This window comes from Thamnophis elegans, chromosome 1 (genome assembly GCF_009769535.1).
Source record: "Thamnophis elegans isolate rThaEle1 chromosome 1, rThaEle1.pri, whole genome shotgun sequence".
Classification (NCBI taxonomy): domain Eukaryota; kingdom Metazoa; phylum Chordata; class Lepidosauria; order Squamata; family Colubridae; genus Thamnophis; species Thamnophis elegans.
This window is the reverse complement of record NC_045541.1, coordinates 80,581,700-80,600,760: the sequence shown is the minus strand read 5'-3', so window position 1 is coordinate 80,600,760 and position 19,061 is coordinate 80,581,700. Positions and strand designations below refer to the sequence as shown.

The 19,061-nt window shown below is 45.8% G+C and overlaps 1 protein-coding gene across 1 annotated transcript in view; it reads right to left on the bottom strand.

Annotated features, from left to right (window-relative positions):
• CD81 (CD81 molecule) overlaps positions 1–19,061 on the bottom strand; it is an 82,612-nt gene that overhangs the window by 24,814 nt on the left and 38,737 nt on the right. The window lies entirely within an intron of this gene.

Below are 19,061 nucleotides of genomic sequence, written 5' to 3'. Positions count from 1 at the left end.
AGTTGATATTCAGTGATGCAAATGCACAGCTTTGTAGCAAAATATAGCCTAAATCCGTGATGGCGAACCTGTGGCCTGCAGAGCCCTCTCTTTGGGCACACGAGCCATCCCCCAGCTCAGCTCCACTGTGCATGTGCACGTGCCTTCCGATGACCAACTGATTTGGGGTCTCCACTGCGCATGTGTGGGGGCGGGGCCTGTTTTTGGTTCCAGGAGGCTGCAGGGAGGCTTGCTAGGCCCAAAACAGGGTGTGGGGTTGTGTGTCGCAAGCTCATGCGTTGGTGGGTAGGCGGGTTGCGTGCACGTGCGCAGGGAGTAGGGTGCGCAGGGAGTGTGTCACACATCATTTCATTACAGGTGTGGGCATGCGTGGACACACGGTGTTGCAGGCACAAGTGCTTTTGGCACATGATAAAAAGGTTAGCCATCACTGGCTGAAATCTTACGCAGATGTCCTTTCATTGGAAAGTTATTAAAATAACATTTCTCAAGCAGACAATAACTACAGAGGAAAATGCTTGATATGGACAAAGAACAGAGATAATAAAATACTGCCACTCCTGTTCAAAAATCTATCAAGATTTTTAGCCCCTAAAAACAATTTTTTTCATTTAAGTTTGAATCCCACAGGCACCCAGTGCAGTATTAGGTGGATCGTGGCGCCTTGTGGCCCACAAAAGCTTTTGTTGAGTATATTGTGATGCCCATAAAGTAAAAAGAGTGGGAGTTGCTGCCATGAATACGATGTGTTTAGTAGACTGGCTGGAGGCCAGAAGAGCAGCAAGAAACCATTTGCAAAGACTTCATTTTAGTGCACTGGGCTGGGAGAGATGAAGGGATTCAAAAGAAGAGGGGCTTCTCCCAAGTTCTTTGAACTGAAGGAACAGACTCATCTTTCAGCCGACCTCTGGTAACAGACATATCCTATCCTATGTCAAGCTATGGTGAAACCAAGGAGGACTCCGACTATAGATAGTCCTTGACTTATGGCCACAATTGGACTTGAGCCCAAAATGTCTGCTGCTAGGCGAGTGTTGTTCCTGCTGTTAAGTGAATTTTGCCACAGTTATTAAGTGAATCACTGTAGTTGTTAAGTTAGTAGTTAGGTTGTTTAGTGAATCTGGCTTCCCCATTGACTTTGCTTATCAGAAGGCGACAAAAAGTGATTACATGGTCCTGTGACCCTACAACCAGCATAAATAGGAGTCAGTTATCAGGCATATGAATTTTGGTCAGGCGACTGTTCTGACCCCCCCTCTTCCTACACCAAAGTACGCTGAGACAAAGATACTTCAAGGATTTATTAACACACAGACTAGACCTTGGCAGCAATCCAGCAGATTAGATGTTGGCAGCAATCCAGCAGCAATCCAGCAGCAATCCAGCCTGCCAAGCTAGCCACAATAGCGTCTCCAGCTCTAGTAAATACATTGACTCCTGCAATGAGCGTGCGGAAAGTCATTCCCTTTATAGTCTTGAGAGGAACCTAAGTACGGTTCCACCACAATACCGCGAAGCCCTTATCCGCGGAGACATAAGCGTGAAGGACTAATCCGTGCCGTTTGAAGCGCTAAGGAAAAACGCGACCCTACCGCGATGACATAATCGCGGAGGGCAAATCCGCGCCTTCCGAAGCACCCTAAACCTAACCCTAAAGCAAACCCCTAAACCTAATCCTAACCCTTACCTTAATTTAAATCGGCTTTCTGCCGCCGCGCTGTTTTAAAGCGCCCTTCTGTCGCCACGCTGTTGTCGCGGCGGTGATGACACGCGGTGATGACGTCGCGGCTTTAGCGATGCGGTTTTATCACCGCTATTTTGACGAGCACGGTTTTGTCGTGCCACGCCTAAGTACTACCAGCTGAATTCAATTATCTCCTGTAACTGCTAGGTGTTCTTTACACCTATTAGCTCTCCGTTGTCGGGCATCCAGGACCAACTCTCTTTGTCCCCTCCCCACTGCTCCAATGCATGACGTCGGGATCACACTCCCTTGTCTCCTCCTCACTGCTCCAAGGCTCAGGCGCCTTCTGGTGGCCAACCAGCCTCTCTGTGCCCTGTTCGGAGTCAGAACCCTGTCCAGGGTCCTCCACATCCGACTCATAGGGCCCCTCGCTGTCAGAGTCTGGTGGCAGCTCCAATGGCTTCTCTGGGCCACAACAGGTGACTATGAAGATGCTGAAATGGTGCAAGTGTGAAAAATGGTTATAAATCACTTTTTTTCAGTGCTATTGTAATGTCAAATGGTCACTAAATGAACTGCTGTAAGTTGAGGATTACCCGTATTTTCCATTTCAGGCTCATTTGGATCCACTTGTTTGAAAGCTAACAATACTTTCAAGGAATAGAAGTGGATAAAGACACAGCTTGATGTATTCTCTTTGGTTTATGACATATGACTTGCCCATTCATTTATTTGGTTCTATTAGTCACTTTTTAAAAAGAGCCAGTTTGCTGTAGTTATTAAGTGAGTTCTGATCTCACCTTAGGCACAAAGGCACCTGAGTGACCTTAGGCCGGTCACACCCTCTCAGCCCTAGGAAGGGGGAAATGGCCAACAGCTTATGAAATTTTGCCAAAAAAACTGCAGAGACTTGCCAAGCAGTTGTCAAGTCAACTTACTTGAAGGTGCATTTTTTTAAAAAAAGCATCCTTTGCTTTTTCTAAAAGGGAACAATGGCTCAGTGGTTAAAGACAGTCCTGATCCTTGGTCCTGGGGAAACTGGTCCTTGGTCCTGGGGAAACGACATTTCGTTTCACTTGTGTACTGTACTGTATATTGTTGAAATGACAATAAAACTTGATTTGACTTGAGATCCAAGCTCCACACAACTGGGTGAGCTCCTGTTACTTTGCCCAAGCTCCTACCCATCTAGCAGTTTGAAGGAATGCAAATGCAAGTAGATTAATAGGTACCACTCAATATCTCTTGAAACACAGATGAGCAATGCCCCCTATAGTGGGCAACGACTAGCGGAGTAAAATCCAGAGGGAGTCCTTTACCTTTACTCACGAGCAAAGAAAAATCAATCAGAGGCTGCAACATTTCATTTGTTTTAAAAATCTCATGTATTACATTTTATTTCATCTTCATCTAACACCTTTTATTATTTGGGGTGGATGTGACAGTATTTACGTTCCCAGAAATATGAGGAGCATTAGGATGAATTAAAGTTTTCTCACTGGAAGACATCAGCACAACAATTCTGCCAAATTTTCAGCACAGCTTGCAAAAAAAACAAAAAGCAAAAAGGGGGAGAAATGGGTAGGATGAAACACAATGGGAAGAGAGAAAGAGAGATTTGATCACTTAATGGCAGTCAGGAAGTAATAAAATAATTGAGAAGCTATTGGGAGTACAGCCAGAATTTCTCTGAAATACAGACAAATAGCCTTCATTGAGTTGTCCCTAACAGCAGAGCCAAGCAGACAACTGGAGACTAATAAAATGAGACTATTTTGTGCAATTTAATTTAAAATGCAAACAAATAGCAAACACCCAAGCATACAGTGACCATCTACATGAGACATTATTTGAGCAAATCAAAAGAGAGTGTCATAGATTTTTAATAGTATTATATTTTCTTAGCTTCCAAATATATGTTCAAGTTTTTCTTGGCATTCAATCATATCTATCTATCATTTATCCATCCATCCATCCATCCATCCAAATGTATATATCCACCCAACTCTCACATAGCTGACTAAGGATGGCTTACAAAATTTAAAAAAACCATCATACAATAATAATCCACAATGACTCCTCCTGTGGCAGGAGTCATCTCTGTAGAAGAAACCAGACAGTCCTTTCTGAGGCACCAATTCCCTGAAATCTGTATTGTATAATTATTTAACATTTTATTAGTAAGCATGAAGCATTTGAATTAGCTCAAACCCACTTCCCAAAGCCTGGTACTCTTCAGCTATATTGGACTAAAACACCACATAGTTATGAATCAAATGATCTAGACAGAGTTATTTGGAAATCATTAAGCTGGAGAATGCTGAAACAATTCAGAACTACAGCCAAAACAATAAAATGGAAAAAAACAAAACAGAAGCTGGTAAGTAGGCAACAGATGCCTCATTAGAAATGTGTGAGAGGCATAGCCTTTCTCTGACTGCCCTTTCATCTCCTTAATCTTGTCAAAAAAGAAAGAGCTATCATAAGGGGAAGTTTGGGAAAATATTTTTCTTATTCTCATGCAACATTCGTAAGACTTTTATTTCCAAAAAATAGAAAAGTTAAAGTTACAAGAGAGCAAGTATAATGTGCATCTGATTTCTTGTTAAAATTGTGAAACCTATGTGGCCAATTCAGCATAGGGTTCTGATCTCTAGCTATCACTAAATGATTTATTTAGAAACCGTATAAGGTAGCTGCCATTAAACCTCAGATAGATAGATAGATAGATAGATAGATAGATAGATAGATAGATAGATAGATAGATGGATGATAGATAGTTAGTTTGAAATGTATTTGCTGCCCAACTCATATCAAAGCAACTCTGGGCGGCTTACAACATTAACAAAAACACATTTAAACCATCAAATATAAACATATACATGTAAGTCTTGTGTTCAAGTATTAAAAAGGGCGTTGGTACTTACCTGATACGCCTCTTCTCATAGTGGGGGGGGGAGTATCCAGGACGGGTTGACTTTATCCTCTCGTTGATTGGACTGAGTCATCAGAGCTCTTGGTATAAGCCTCTGGTCCACCAGGCTCCGCCCAGTTTGTAGACAAAGAACTCTATCCGACTCGTTGAACCATCCACTCCAGACCTTGTTAAGGTTTCTACTTTTTATTGAATCCTACTTTGGTCATGTTATTACAACCTACAACCTAGTAAATGTTACCTTACCATGACAGGGGGGGTCTGGATACTCCCCCCCCCCCACTATGAGAAGAGGCGTATCAGGTAAGTACCAACGCCCTTTCTCCATAGTGAGGGGGAGGAGTATCCAGGATGGGACGTACCAAAGCCAAACGTCCCTAGGGTGGGTAATAAGTTGAAGACCCCTGGCCAAACTAAGCCTGGTGAGATGTCTCCCTTGCCCTGTGGACAGCCTGTAGTACCCTGCGCTCAAACAAAGCCTCCACCGAGGCAAAGGTGTCCAGCTTGTAGTTCCTCACGAAGGGTGAGGAAGAAGACCCTGCGGCTGCCCTACATGTCTCCGCCAATGAGGCCTGTGTAGCCCAGGATGCCAAGGTGGCTGCACTTCATGTGGAATGTGCTGTGATGGGGCTTGGTGCCTGCATGCCCTGGGATTGGTAGGCTGTAGCAATGCAGGTCCTCACCACCTGCCTATTGTGGTGGAAGTCACCTTTTTCCCAGAGACCACAGATGGTAGGAGACCAACCGGGCGTCGGACTTTCTCTTTGGGCAGGTTCTGTCTAGGGTGTGCCACTTCTTCTCTAGGGGGTGAGCAGGGTCCAGACAGAAATTGGGCACACCCAGGTCCTGTAATTTGTGGAAACATGAACCCACCTTAGGAATGAAGGAAGGATCCAGCCGCGGCACCTCTCTGTCCTGGTGAAAGATGCAGAGGTCGTCCTCCATGGACAGGCCCTGCAGCTGTGATGTCCGCCTGGCAGATTTGATGGCCACTAGGAACACCACCTTAAGGGTTAAAAACCTTAGAGACATTGTTCGCAATGGTTCAAATGGGCCCCCTTAAAGCATCCAGCCCTTTATGCAAGACCCAGGAGGGGCACCTGTGTATCGTGAGTGGTGTGAGGTTGGATGCCCACTTCAGAAACTGCCTTGCCAAAGGTTGTTGACTGAGTGCCTGGGCTCTACCGCATAGAAGCGCTGAGAAATGGCCGAGACTTGTCTCCTAAACGTGTTAGGGTCTAACCCCTTGTCCAGGCCTGCCTGAAGAAATCTGAGCACTAAGGGCTCTATCCCCTTGATGGAAAGTCTTTCCTCCTTCAGGATGCTCCGCTCAACCGCCAAGTGGTCAATTGGAGCCATTGGGGTTCCGGGTGTTCCAGTGACCCCTGCCTGAGGGAGAGCCTATCCTGAGGAATCCTCTGCGCTCTGTCCCCCAATAGCGACTGAAGGTCTGCCAACCATGGCCTCCTGGGCCAATAGGGGGCAACCAGTACCAGCTCCGCCCCCTCCCAAAGAATTTTTGGATGACCCTGGGAATCCGGGGCAAGGGTGAGTAAGCGTAGAGCAGTCCCCGAGGCCAGGGGCCTAGGAGGGCGTCCGCCCCTTCTGACCCCAGGCTTTGGTACCTGGCGTAAACCTTGGGAGCTGGGTGTTGGGGGGGTGGCAAATAGCTCGACTTCCGGGTGGCTGAGGTGGTCCATCGCCTCTCTGAAAATCACCGGGTGCAATCTCCACTCCGAGTTGTCCACTTCTGCCCGGCTGAGCCAAGTGGCTCTGATGTTGTCCACCCCCGCTATATGTTCTGCCCTTAAGGAGAGAACATTCTTTACGGCCCACTGACCCGGCCTTTTGGCCTCCCGCATGAGGGCCTTCGACTTGGTCCCCCCATCTGTTTAAGTGGGCCTTGGGTGCAATATTGTCTGTGGGGGGCTGGAATGTGTCTGTCCTTGACAGAGTGGTGAAATTTTTCTAGGGTCAAGCGAACTGCCCTGCGTTCCAACCAGTTGATATTGTGAGTCAGTTCTGTCTGGTTCACTGTCCCTGCACTATCTGGTCTTGTAGGTGGGCGCCCCCCACCCTCCGAACAGGTTGGCATCCGTGGCTACCGTCACCCGGTCTGGCGTTCTGAAGAATTCGCCCTTGGTTATCGCCGGGGACGTCCACCATATCAGTGAGCGTGGGACTATTGCCGGGAGAAGAACCCTGGCCTGGGAGTAGCTCCTGTGCCTTTGCTGGAACGGCAAGGGAACCCTTGTAGGTCTCTGATGTAGAGACGGGCCCAAGGAATAATGCCAAAGGCTGAGACCCTGATGCCTAACCATCTAGACCATGTGGCTAAAGGCACCCTGTCTCCCTTGATTACCTGGATGACTAGTCGTCTTAGTGAGCACTGTCTTTTGGGTGACAGGAATATCTTACCTGCCACTGAGTCTATCAGAGCCCCTAGGTGAATGAGCCTAGTGGAAGGGTAGAGTTGGCTTTTAACTGGATTCCCCGAGAACCCGTGCTCCCTCAGGAATGGCAAGGTGATATCTAGATCCCCTAATGCCCCTTCAAAGGAGGATGACTGTATGAGGAGGTCATCTAGGTGGCCTAGAATCCTAACTGGAATCTGCCTCCAGCTCGCTGCTAAGGCAGCCATTACCTTGGTGAAGTCTTGCGGGGAGGGATACTGGCCGAAGGGCAAGGCTGGTTATGGGAGTGCTGCCCCAGGTAGCTGAACGTGAGAAACCTCCTGTAATCCCTAATGATGGGAATGTGTAAATAGGCCTCTGTGGGGTCTATAAAAGTGCGGAAGTCTCCCTGTCTGATTCCCTCCAAGATGGAGTGGAGGGAATGTATTTTGAACCTCCTGTAACGATTGAAGCGGTCCCGCCACTTCAGATCCAGAATTGCCCTCCATCCCCGATGTTTTGGGGATTACGAAAGGGATGGTGTAATGCCCTTGGCCCTGCTGTCTAGAGGCACTGGCTGGATGGCTCCATGTCCAGCAGGAGTTGTATAGCTGCATCAGTAATCTCCGTGCCGGGTTATTTGAAACCAGGCAGCTCTGGAAAAACCCCAGGGGTTTAGACAGGAGTTCCAGAGCCGGACTGTGCCTCATGGTGTTCTGAACCTATTTATCTGATGAGGCACGGTCGCAGCAGTCGGTGAAGTATGCCAACCGCCCCCCTAGGGGGGGGGGTGACTCGGTTCTGGCCTTAGTTTTTGCGGGAGGGGCATCCCCCCCGCCACATCCTCCGCTCCCTCGGAAGGGCCGCTTCTGCTGCCTGCCCTTCTGCTGCCTATCTTGGCATCTCTGCCTGCCGGAAGAGCCTCCTCGTAATGCCTGGCACCTGAGTACCCCGCCCCTGAACCCCTGAAGGGGTCCTAACCCCAGAAGGAGGACCCGAAGTCTTGTCCCCGGGAACAGGGCCGTCTGGAGTAAGGCACCGTCCTGAACTGTCCCCTCTTAGGGGCTGTGGGGAGATCCTTCCTCTAGTTCTTATTCTCGACCAGATAGGGGTCCAGAGCGGGTCCAAAAAGGACATCTCCTGTGAAAGGAGTGGATGCCAGGCGCCACCTGTGGTGAACCTCTGCCTGCCACTGTCTCAGCCACAGCAGCCTGCGAGATGCAACAGTGGAACAATTGCCCTGGAGGCAAGCCTGGTTGCAGACAATGAGGCATCTGCCACAGATTGGATGACCGCCCCCAGCTTATTGATGTCCTGGTGCGCTCTGACCTCGGTAATGGGGATGCGTTGTTGCAGCTCCTGCAGCCAGAGCAGAGGGGACCTGTTGAACAATGAGGCGGTGATGGCGGCCTTCACCGCCCAGGCGGCTGCCTGATGCCTCTTCGGAGGGTGAGGCCCGCCTTCCTGTCTTCCCACATCAGAGCCTGCTCAGGTTCCCCTGGCAGAATCAGGGGTGTTGCAGAGCCAAAGCCAAGGCGCCCCTGGTGGGTGGGATAGCACCCCCTCCATGTCTTGATCCACATTGAAAAGGCCTTGTCTGTGGATGTGAGCATGGGAATGGCCCCTTGGCACTTGACCAATTCAAGAAAGGCCCTGGGAGTTGGCACTGTGTCGGTCTCAATGGCCTGCTCCTCAAACCTGGTTTCTGCAGAAAACCCCTGCTGCTGAGGCGGTGCCTCTGCTGCTCTGTTCCCAAGCCTGGCGGCTGCTTAACCCTTAAAAAGGAGTAATTTATATAACAAAGGCTGGAACAACCCGGTAAAGGTCAGCTTGGGGGGGGGGGGGGGGAAGCCTATGTCATCGGATAGGTCATCCTCCCTGACTTCCCCCTCCTCACAATCCAGCTCACTCTCCTCCCATGATAAGGCTGAGGAGCTAAGCTGTCCTCCCCCTGGGTTTCCAGCCCTTCAGGTATCCTAGGAGAGGATGCCACTGAGGCAGCATTTGAGGCTGCTGCAGCAATGTCAGGCATTGCTGGAAGCCCTTCATCATTATGTCTGAAAATTGGGGGCCCCTGTGGTGCTTGCTGGCTGGGGGCCCCTGCCTGTCTGGGGGGGGGGTGGCAGAGGCTGATCTCAGGGAGGCAGCATGGGGGAGGGGGATTGCCACCTCTGAGGGAGACCCCAAGGACTAGGGGTGTCAAAGGGGATTCTTGCCTGCAAATGGTTGTCCCCCCTGCAGTTCCACCTGCTGTGGGGCCTCCAGGAGCCTTTCTTTTCTTTCCCTGGCATGGGATGGATTTGAGGCCACTTGCCCTCTTGCAAATCTGTTCCAGTCTTTAATGCCTCCTCCTTTCTTATTTAGATGGCTTGGGAGGCTTGTGACCCCCCCCCCCTGCTTTCAGCTCTGCCCTGGGGGAGAGGTGCTTTTTTTTTTTTTTTTTGTCTCTGCCTTTCCTCCCCCCCCCGGCCTGTTTCCAGCTCTGCCCTGGGGGAGAGGTGCTTCTTTTTGTCTCTGCCTTTCCTCCCCCCCTTCTCTGGGCCGCCTGAGGGGTGGTCACTAACCTGGTGGGACTGCCGGCTGTTGTTGCCAGTACCTGTGTCCTGCCAGCCTCCTGTTGCCTCTGGGCGCCGCCATCTTGGAACACATGGTCCCTTATGGCTTCAAGATGGCGCCTTTGCCAGGAGATGAAGGCGCCCCTTTTGAATCTTCTGGCTGGGCGGCTTGTGCTCCGAAGAGCTGCGCTGCTGCCGTTTTCTTCACTTCCCATGCCGCTGGAGTCCTTGCTTTGCCCGTGAGCCCCCTCCAATGAGATGGGTCACGTACCAATGGGGCGGGCGCTCCGCGTTTGCAAGGCTCCCTTCCAGGGGGCGGGGGGGCTCCGCGCCGTCCTAGCCTGTCCCTTCTCACGATCCGCGGCTCTTGGGGAAGTCTCCGGCGCTGCTGGCGTCCTTGCAGCCGGGCGTGCCTGCCAGAGGCTTCTGCCCTCTGTCTCCTGCTCACCCGGCAAATTCCTGTCTGAGTGTCTCACTCAGAAGCCTGGGCGGCGGGCCGCCCCCTGAGGGGCTTTTGGCCGATCCTTACAGTCCCGGGAGTTGCCAGCTCGCCTGGGATGCTGTAGGAGGGAGACACTGGAATTTTCCTTCCTTTTCTTTCTTGAATATCTTCGACCTGTTGGAGATCTAGGATGGTCAACCGTCCATTTGAGTGGACTGAGTCTACAAACTGGGCGGAGCCTGGTGGACCAGAGGCTTATACCAAGAGCTCTGATGACTCAGTCCAATCAACGAGAGGATAAAGTCAACCCATCCTGGATACTCCTCCCCCTCACTATGGAGAAAGGACTTAAAGGTGTGAAAGGGAATTTTTCTGGTATCTAAAAGAATACATCTATCAAGAAATCAGTTCATGTGGCAATGGGGACTGCCATCTAATCTTTTTGCTCACATTGCTATTATGTCAACTCTTGCCATGTGAATTAGTGGCTGGCAAAAAAAAGTGGTGGAAAGCCCCTAATGTTTTCTCTTCCCAAGAACGTATTTCTTAGTCATCAACGAACTCATGATACAGCTGCTGCAGCCCAAACCAATCCACCAATAAGAAAATTATCTTGTGGTTTTAGGGTCACTAGCAGTGAATGACTAAGAAATGCCCTGATCAGACATAAGCCTTTTCTGTAGGCAAACTAGAGCTGTTATCAACAGCACATCCAGTTACCGTTACGTTTTTGGATGTCATCATCAAACTGAAAACAGATATCTAAAGACATTCAAACTGTGGTCATGGGTATAATTGTGAGTTACTAACTTATTTAGTAATTTAGCAGGATGAGTGCAAAAATTTGTTTATGTATTTAAAATATATGTCTGTCTATTTTAAAACACAACTCACAGCAACAATAAGAATCCTGAACTATAAAAACCATAAAACAGTAAAACCCAACCAAAAACCCAGCACCTCAACAGCTGGATGCCCCAACAACCAAGCCCAAACTTCCTCACTCTAACCCTTAATGGTATGTGGGAATGACCTCAAGAAAAAGGAGGAAGACCCACAGCCTTGGCAATGGTGTGATAAAAAGCAGCTCATTCTGCAGGTGGGGAAAAAGAAGGATTTTCACAAGAGATCCTCCCTAGTTTTCCAGAAACTAAAAAAGATAGGAGAAATACAAGATTCTGTTTAATGTATCCTTACAGTAGAAATCATAATTTTGTTCCTGGTTGTACTTTTCTGCATAACAGCCCCAGTGTTTGGGTAAAAAGCTATGTCTTGATGGCCTTCTGAAAGCCTAAAGGGATGGGTGGGTTTGCCACATTAATGGTGGTAGGAGGGTGTTCCATAATGTAGGAGCATGGAAAAGCATTGCAACTCTCAGGCAATTCCCAATCAAAGTAGGAAATGCCTAGAGCAGTGTTGGTGAGCCTTTTCGGCACCGAGTGCAAAAATGGGAGCCTGCACCCATGTGGGAGTGCCGGAAACCAGAAGAGCAATTCTTCCATGTGCATGCATGTGCTGGGAAGCTGAGGTTCCAGTTTCCACATGTGTGCCGGTGACCTGGTCTTCTGGTTTCTGCCGCGCATTCAGAAACCGGAAGCTCAGCTTCCTGATGCGCACCAGGGAACTGCTCTTCCAGTTTCTGTTGCTCCTGCACAGGCAAAGACCAGCTGCCCAGGGTGCATGTGCACTCCGGAACCTAGGAGAGCAACTGGTGATGGCTGGTGTGCCTGGAGAGATAGCTCTGTGTGCCACTTCCAGCACGCTGGGTTCACCATCACAGGCCTAGAGAAATGCCAGAATTCTCTTGTGGTATTGCTGTTTTCTGTGGTTTAAGTTAAGCTTTTACAAAATGTTGAGCAAAGGAACAGAGAAAAGGCCTCTTGAGCAATGACAGCCAAGCATAAATTCCCCACCTTTGGCTAGAATTTCCAAACTAAATTTTGCTTCTGAAGGTTGTCTAAATATACAGCACAGCTTAGGGAAAAAAAATGCTTTGAATGCCAGGAATGGAAACCCCATCCTTGGCTCTCCTCCTTCATTTGGAAAGAGTAAGAAATGAAATGGAACATCAGCAGCTAACACTGTAACTATAGAATCTAGTGTGTGAATGGTAAATGATCTTATTCAGTTCACGTCAGTTCAAAATATTTTGTTATGGGTCACAGACGTTTTAAACACATATCGTACCTGCAGGCCAAACGCAACTGTACCCCTCCACCTCCACATACAGGATATCTAAAAATATTTTATATACCAAGTAAACAGCTTCACTTCCTTAAATTTAGTCATAGTAACAGAGTTCAGATAATGTATCAAGTTCACAGAGAAAGATAACTAAGGCAAAGGGTACCTCTCCATGGCAGAAGTTGTCCCTCCTGGGCTGGCTCCAGATCTTGCTGCTCCCCAGCTAGCTACAGTGTGCCAGGAATTATAGAATTAGCTAATTCTTTTTAACATTGAGGCTCTGTGGTGATGACATTATCCCATTGTTAGGAACCTTTGCCTCATCCTGCCTTTAGGCTCTCCTATTCCTTCTAGGTCAGGGGTGTCAACCTAGGTGAGGGGTGTCAACCTCAAGGCCCGTAGGCCGGATTTGGACCATGGGGTGCTTAGATCTGGCCCATGAGGCAGTCCTGGAAACAGTGAAGGAATGGCCTGCGGTGCCTCTGCCAGCGAAAATAGAGCTTGGCTCTCCTGAGCTCCATTTTCACTGGCAGAGGGCTGCAGAAAGCCTTCACAGCCAAAAATGGAAGCAACCCTCAATGAAATCGAGTTTGACACCCCCTGTTCTATATCAGGAAGTCCCAAACTTTATTGTATTTATGTATTTGTACCAGATCATGAAGATGAAACTCAAATACTTTGGCGACCTAATGAGAAGGAAGGACTCACTGGAGAAGAGCCTAATGCCAGAAAAGATTGAGGGCAAAAGAAGAAGGGGACAAAAGCTAATGAGGTGGCTGGATGGAGTCATTGAATGGACTGGTAGGTAGGATGGTAGTGGACAGGCAGGCCTGGAGGAACATTGTCCATGGGGGTCGCGATGGGTCGGACACGACTTCACAACTAACAACGATTTGTATCTCACCTTTATTATTTTTTTTATAAAGAACTCAATATAAAGAACATATCCAACATTTCTTCCTCCTATTTTCCACACAACAACAATCCTGTGAGGTGGGTTGGGCTGAGAAAGAAAGACTAGCCCAAGGTCACTTAGATGGCATTCATGGCAAAGGTCTGAAACTAGAACTTATGATCTCCCGCTTTCTGGCCTGATGCCTTAATTACTAAACCAAATTGATTTTCTTTGTGTCATCACATGCCTTTAGTGTAATCTTTAATGTACACACCTCCCCTAAAAATTCAAATTCACAAAAATGAACAGAAGTGAACAATGCAATGCAACTTTGGAAAATGTGGATTTATTGTTAATAATGTGCCATGAAAAGTTTTTCACACCCTCTGGACTCTGTCTGCAGATTCACAAGGGAGATAACATTGAGTCACTGTACATCTCAGTTTGGGAAATTTTGTTCTAGAGGTAAGCCACAGACTTTTCACTCTTGCATCGGACACCTGTTTCTAAATTGTTTAGAAGGAAAGCACCTTGGAAGTTTTGTAGCTGTCCCTTCTTTGCGAATGCCCAGACTTTTGCAAGATACAAAGCATCACATGCAAGATTCACCTTTATTAGGTAGATGCGTAGCATATAAATTTAATAAAATAAGTAAGAACAGGAGATCTAAGGGTAGTTCTTCTAATAACTATGAGTTCTTTCATAGAGTTTCTTTGCACATTTCATGTACAAGACTCATAGTTGCCAATAAAAAAGCATTAGAGAGAGATAACAATTCTCATATCACACATCACCTGTGAGTAGAGGATAGGCATTTTCATTCTTCTGCTTTGCTACTTAGCTCTGCTCTCCAGTCCACCTTCTGGAGAGGACTGCTCCTCTGCTTTCTTGAAACTCTTGATCACCTTCACCAGTAGCAAGTGTGTGCCACACAACTAAACCTGGCAATTATTAGCAGATGCGCTAAGCACAAGTCTAGAGTTGGAACAGAGTTATTCAGATGTGGCTATGACTAGAGGCCATTCCTATCCATCTGGAAGGGAGCAAAAACTTTCCATGGATTGGAAACATCTCTGGAATTCGTGGTTATTTGCTGTCTGTGCTGTAGATCTGCTTGGTTTCATATTGATAAATTTCCAAGGCAGATGAAAAATAAGCAAATACATAATATCAAAATACAATATTGTTTAAGGACTTCTATTTTTCTTTGCTTTTATTTAATTTTGCAGTGGGTTGATTCTGCTGCTTTTCTCATCAGCTTAACTCCCTGAAACATCCCTCTCTTTTTATTGGTTCTAAGGTTAAAATGTTTATGGGATAGATTTCTATTAAATTCTTTACAAGCAAGGGGTAAAATAATATTTTTTAAAAAGGCAAAAAAAACAAAAGTAAAAAGTAGTATAAAACAAAAGGCAAGGGAAACTGGATGTGAGGATATACAAGTTTCAGAAGAAAGGCTAGACACCAAGAAATAATAATGATCATAACTTCTCACACACACACGCGGAGGGAGGGAGGGAGGGAGGGAGGGAGGGAGGGAGGGAGGGAGGGAGAGAGAGAGAGAGAGAGAGAGAGAGAGAATGAATGAATGAATGAATATAACCTGGCTAAGATGAAATGTTAAACCTAAAAGTCAGACCTATGAGAAGACCATAATATATTAGGCTGCAAGTAACATGGTTTGCTACAAGGGAGAAAAGATTGAGAGAGGTTGATGTAGTCAAGGTTGAGGTTTTAATATCTCACAACTACATCAAGGCAGGAAGGAAACAGACATCAAGAAAAATTAACAGAATTTGTATTCTGTTCCAAGAATCAAATGCCACATATATTTGATCAAAAAATGAAAAAAAAAATACTGGACAAGATACTTAACACTGAGGCATTCATTTGCTTTCAAATTAAATGGAAAACATGCATATTTACTTTATTTATAGCAAGGCAAATTCAATTACAGAAATTAGTTTAAAGTTATTAAATAGAAAACCTTATTTTGCATTTGATACATTACTCTAGGGCTGTGCCAGTCCTTTGAAGCAGCCCAGACAAGAAGCGGCAACCATGAATACTAAAATTGCTTATTGTAAGATTGCAGTAGCAGTCTTCCAAGTCTGGAAGTAGCTCTCCCCTCCCTCATTTTTACTCTTCCCAAAAGTAGGAAGGGTTATTTCTGAGACACTCCTTCCATCCCCAACCCTCTTTAGACTCAGATTTTGTTTATCAGATCATTATGTAGGCTACAGTTCTTTCTTCTGTCTCACAAGGTCACTAATTAACAAAAAAAGACGATAAAGCTAGCAGGAAAAAAATGAAACATTAAGATAGAATGGTTTGTACTGTACCACTGCAGGGTACACAAAACTGCTCTATATCTATGGGGATACTCAGCCATCCAGATCAGGGTTGTCCCAAAGCTGCTTTTTCAAGAGGCAACTGGACTTTCTGGTTTTTCTTTGAAGACATTTCTCTTCTCATCCAAGAAGCTTCTTCAGTTGGATGAGAAGCAAAGAAAAACCAGAAACTCCAGTTGCCTTTTGAGTTGTCCTGCTCTAGATAGCTCATAATTTCAGGTTGCAGATTGTTTGATATTTGGATCCTAGCATTGTCACAAGGGAGATGCTTCTCTTCTCTCTCTCCCCCCTCCCTCTCTCGCTGTTCCTCCATTTCTTATCGCTGAATGTTTGCCTCTGCCTCACTTCCAAGAGCTCTTTATTTTCTTTTCACTGACAGTAACCAGGCTTTACAGCCTGGAGGCCCAGCCAGAGATGGAACACAGAGTGAACCCTCCCTCCTCCCTTTCCTAACATGGAAAGAAATATACAGCTGCTTCACTTGTCTTCCCAAGGTGGAATGAAAGCTGATGGAGAAGAAACAGAGAAAAAGAGCATGGAGAGGAAGAAATCTCTTCACATCTCTTCTAGGAAGCAAGGAACTCCAGTTCAGAGAAGGGAGATGAAATAATCCAGGCCCAAACCCAGCCAAGAGTTTACACCCAAGAGGCCTACTTTCTGAGGTCCTTTGTGGTTACCTGTTGCTTCCTACTCCTCAGGCAGTGCACCCACAAGTGCTGCCTGTAGTCTAAGCTTTGGTAAATGTGACTGCAACAAGCAATTCTTTTTCGGTGATTGGCTCCTTGCCGTGTTCTGCTCTTCCCAAAACCTTGGGACACATTTCTACACATTCTACCATCAAGTTTTTTTGAGTGGCCAAGGACATGCCACAGTTGTTCTGGAGTAGAAAGACCTAAGTTCCTTAAGTTACTTTGGCACCCGAGCCTCTCACATAGGCATCAAAAGTACAATAAAATAATAAATCACCTTCTAGTCTTTGATGAAATAACCAAGTGGCTTCTAAGAAAACTGCCTCGTTATTTCTGGCTTTGAGCACTTTCTGGGTGCAAATTCTAAGAGTTATCTAACTAAAAAGACTCTGTGAGAACATTTGGATGAATTCAGCAGAGTGAATACAATCTTGGAAATTTCAACTTTTATTTTAAGATGGTTTTTTAGGGCGGGAGGGGAATGGAGGATCATATGTTAGTTGACAGCGTCTACAAAATAAACAAAGGAAGTCTCTAGAGATGTGCAATAAGAATGTGGTATGAGGAAAAGAACTTTAGCATAATTATCAGAGATATTTTAAATGGCTACTGTTCGTGCCATATCATTTATACTTTGGACACATATTTCCTCATTCCTCATCTCCCAAGGAAATCAAACACCATATGTTATATATTGGAAACTTTCTCCTTACAAATTAAATAGAGAAACTGTTAAAAATTTGGCATAAAGCACAGCAGTGTAAAAGAAATCTATGTATTTTTCTAAAACGAGTTCCTATCACTAGGATGTTTCTTGGATAAGGCAGCTTTACTTTCCAATGTGACTGAAAAACATTAGAACATCTGAGAGATATCTTGTAAAGAATAGGGGGCAGAAGTGACTAATGCAGCAACATGTGCTCAAGGGGTAGCCTTTTTTTCCCTCCAGGAAGCAGGAAAATACAATGAGAAGAAGAATTTGGAGCAAGCCAGGTGTAGCAAAAATCCCAGTTGTATATCATGAAAGATCTGGGAAAATGGCTTTGGAGCAGATGTAGAAAAGGCATTGTTATTAAAAGGAAATGACAAATATCTTAATGAAACTAAGTAGAGCCTTCTAAAAATATCGCTTAGACAACCAAATATAGACTATTTCAAAAGAAAAAAAAGATAGGTTTTCCAGATGTCTAGCTTTACCATTTAATAAGGTGCCTTCAAGTCATGTTGACTCCTGGACTAGTTCCTGCAATCTTTTTGGCAAGTGGTTTTCAGAAGTGGCTTGCCATTGCCTTTTTCCTATGGCTGGGAGGAAGTAACTGGCCCAAGATCATCCAGAAGGCTATGTGCCCAAGGCAGGAGTAGAACTCATGGCCTTCCAGTTTCTAGTCTGGTGTCTTAACCACTATACCAAACTGGTATAGTCTGGTATAGTCTCTAGGCTTTGGAGCAGTTTTACTGCTACTTTGAAATTTTTATTTTTCAGAATTCAGGAAGAGGGATATACAGGTAGTCCTCAACTTATCGTCACACTTGAACCCCAAATTCCCGTTGTTAAGCAAGATGGTTAAGTGAGTTGCACCCTATTTTATGACCTTTTTTGCCACAGTGGTTAAGTAAATCACAGCAGTTTAGGTGAATGTGGTCATTAAGCAAATCTGGCTTCCCGCATTAACTTTGTCATCAGAAATTGGCTGGGAAGGTTACAAGTGGTGATCACATGACTCCGGAACAATGAAGCTGTCATAAAATATATGCCGGGTGCTAAGCACCCAAATTCTGATTATGTGACCATGGGGATGAAGTCATTTTTTTTCAGTGCCATTTCAACTTTCAGCAGTTATTAAACGAATAGTTGTAAGTTCTGTATTAGTTTTAATAATGCTGGGTGTTACCTGGGTGCTTGCTCCTCCCCAGAGAAATTGGCAGAAATATCTAAGTAACCTACTAAGAAGGTCACAGCATAACTTACATTCTAAACATGCTCAGATTCAGAATGGTTTGATTTTTCTTACGAGACTTCCTTTTTCTCAAAAGATAAAAAGTAAAAGTTTCCCCTTTCCAGTTGTGTCTGACTCTAGGGAGTTACATTCATCTCTGTTTCTTAGCCAAGGGAGCCAGTGTTTTTCCAAAGACATTTCCATGGTTATGTGGCCAACATGACTATATACTGAGACGCATGGAACACCCACACAGTAAGGCATGAGTTTTCAGAAATAGCTCTGCTATGTTCACTTACTACGCCCTCACCTCTGTGTCCTATTTTGATTATGCTGAGTGACTTGCTCATGAATATGTGTCATTTACTACTGTCACGTGCCATGATCTCAGATTCAGATCTTCTTCCTCCTGCTCTTCCTCCTCAGGTCCAGAGAAGTGCAGGCTGGCTACCTTAAATGTTAGCACCAACTCTTGCGATAAGTACATCACTAATGAAGGAGAATATGTGTAGGTCGGGGTTGGAATGAGAGATCCGTGGTGGTCTCTGAACTTGGTTATTTTCTTACAGATGTTTCATTACAGGTAACATCATCCGTGCTAGTCCTGATTGATTAACTAATGAGGTTACCTAGTATGGGTAAGGAAATGTCTGCAAGAAAACAGCCAAGCTCAGAGAGCACTAAGGGTCCCCCGCAATACATCAACTTTGGTAGCTCATTTTTAGGAACTGCCACTCAACTTGGACTCCTTTTCTACTAATTTCTCTTGCCAAAAGTCTTGCTTATTCTTTTATTAAAACCTGGTTTGCTATACAAGCTCTCCAAGGAGCCACAGCAAAAATGGCCATGGCAGCACAGAACTCTTCTGCTAAAGGAGAGTGGCCTGTCTTTCAGTGTGGCAATTGGTGTTGCCAACCTTCCTCCTCCAAGTGACAAATATTGTTTTCAAAGACAATCTTTTATCTGCCAAGGAAAATACTACTTTTGTCTTAGATC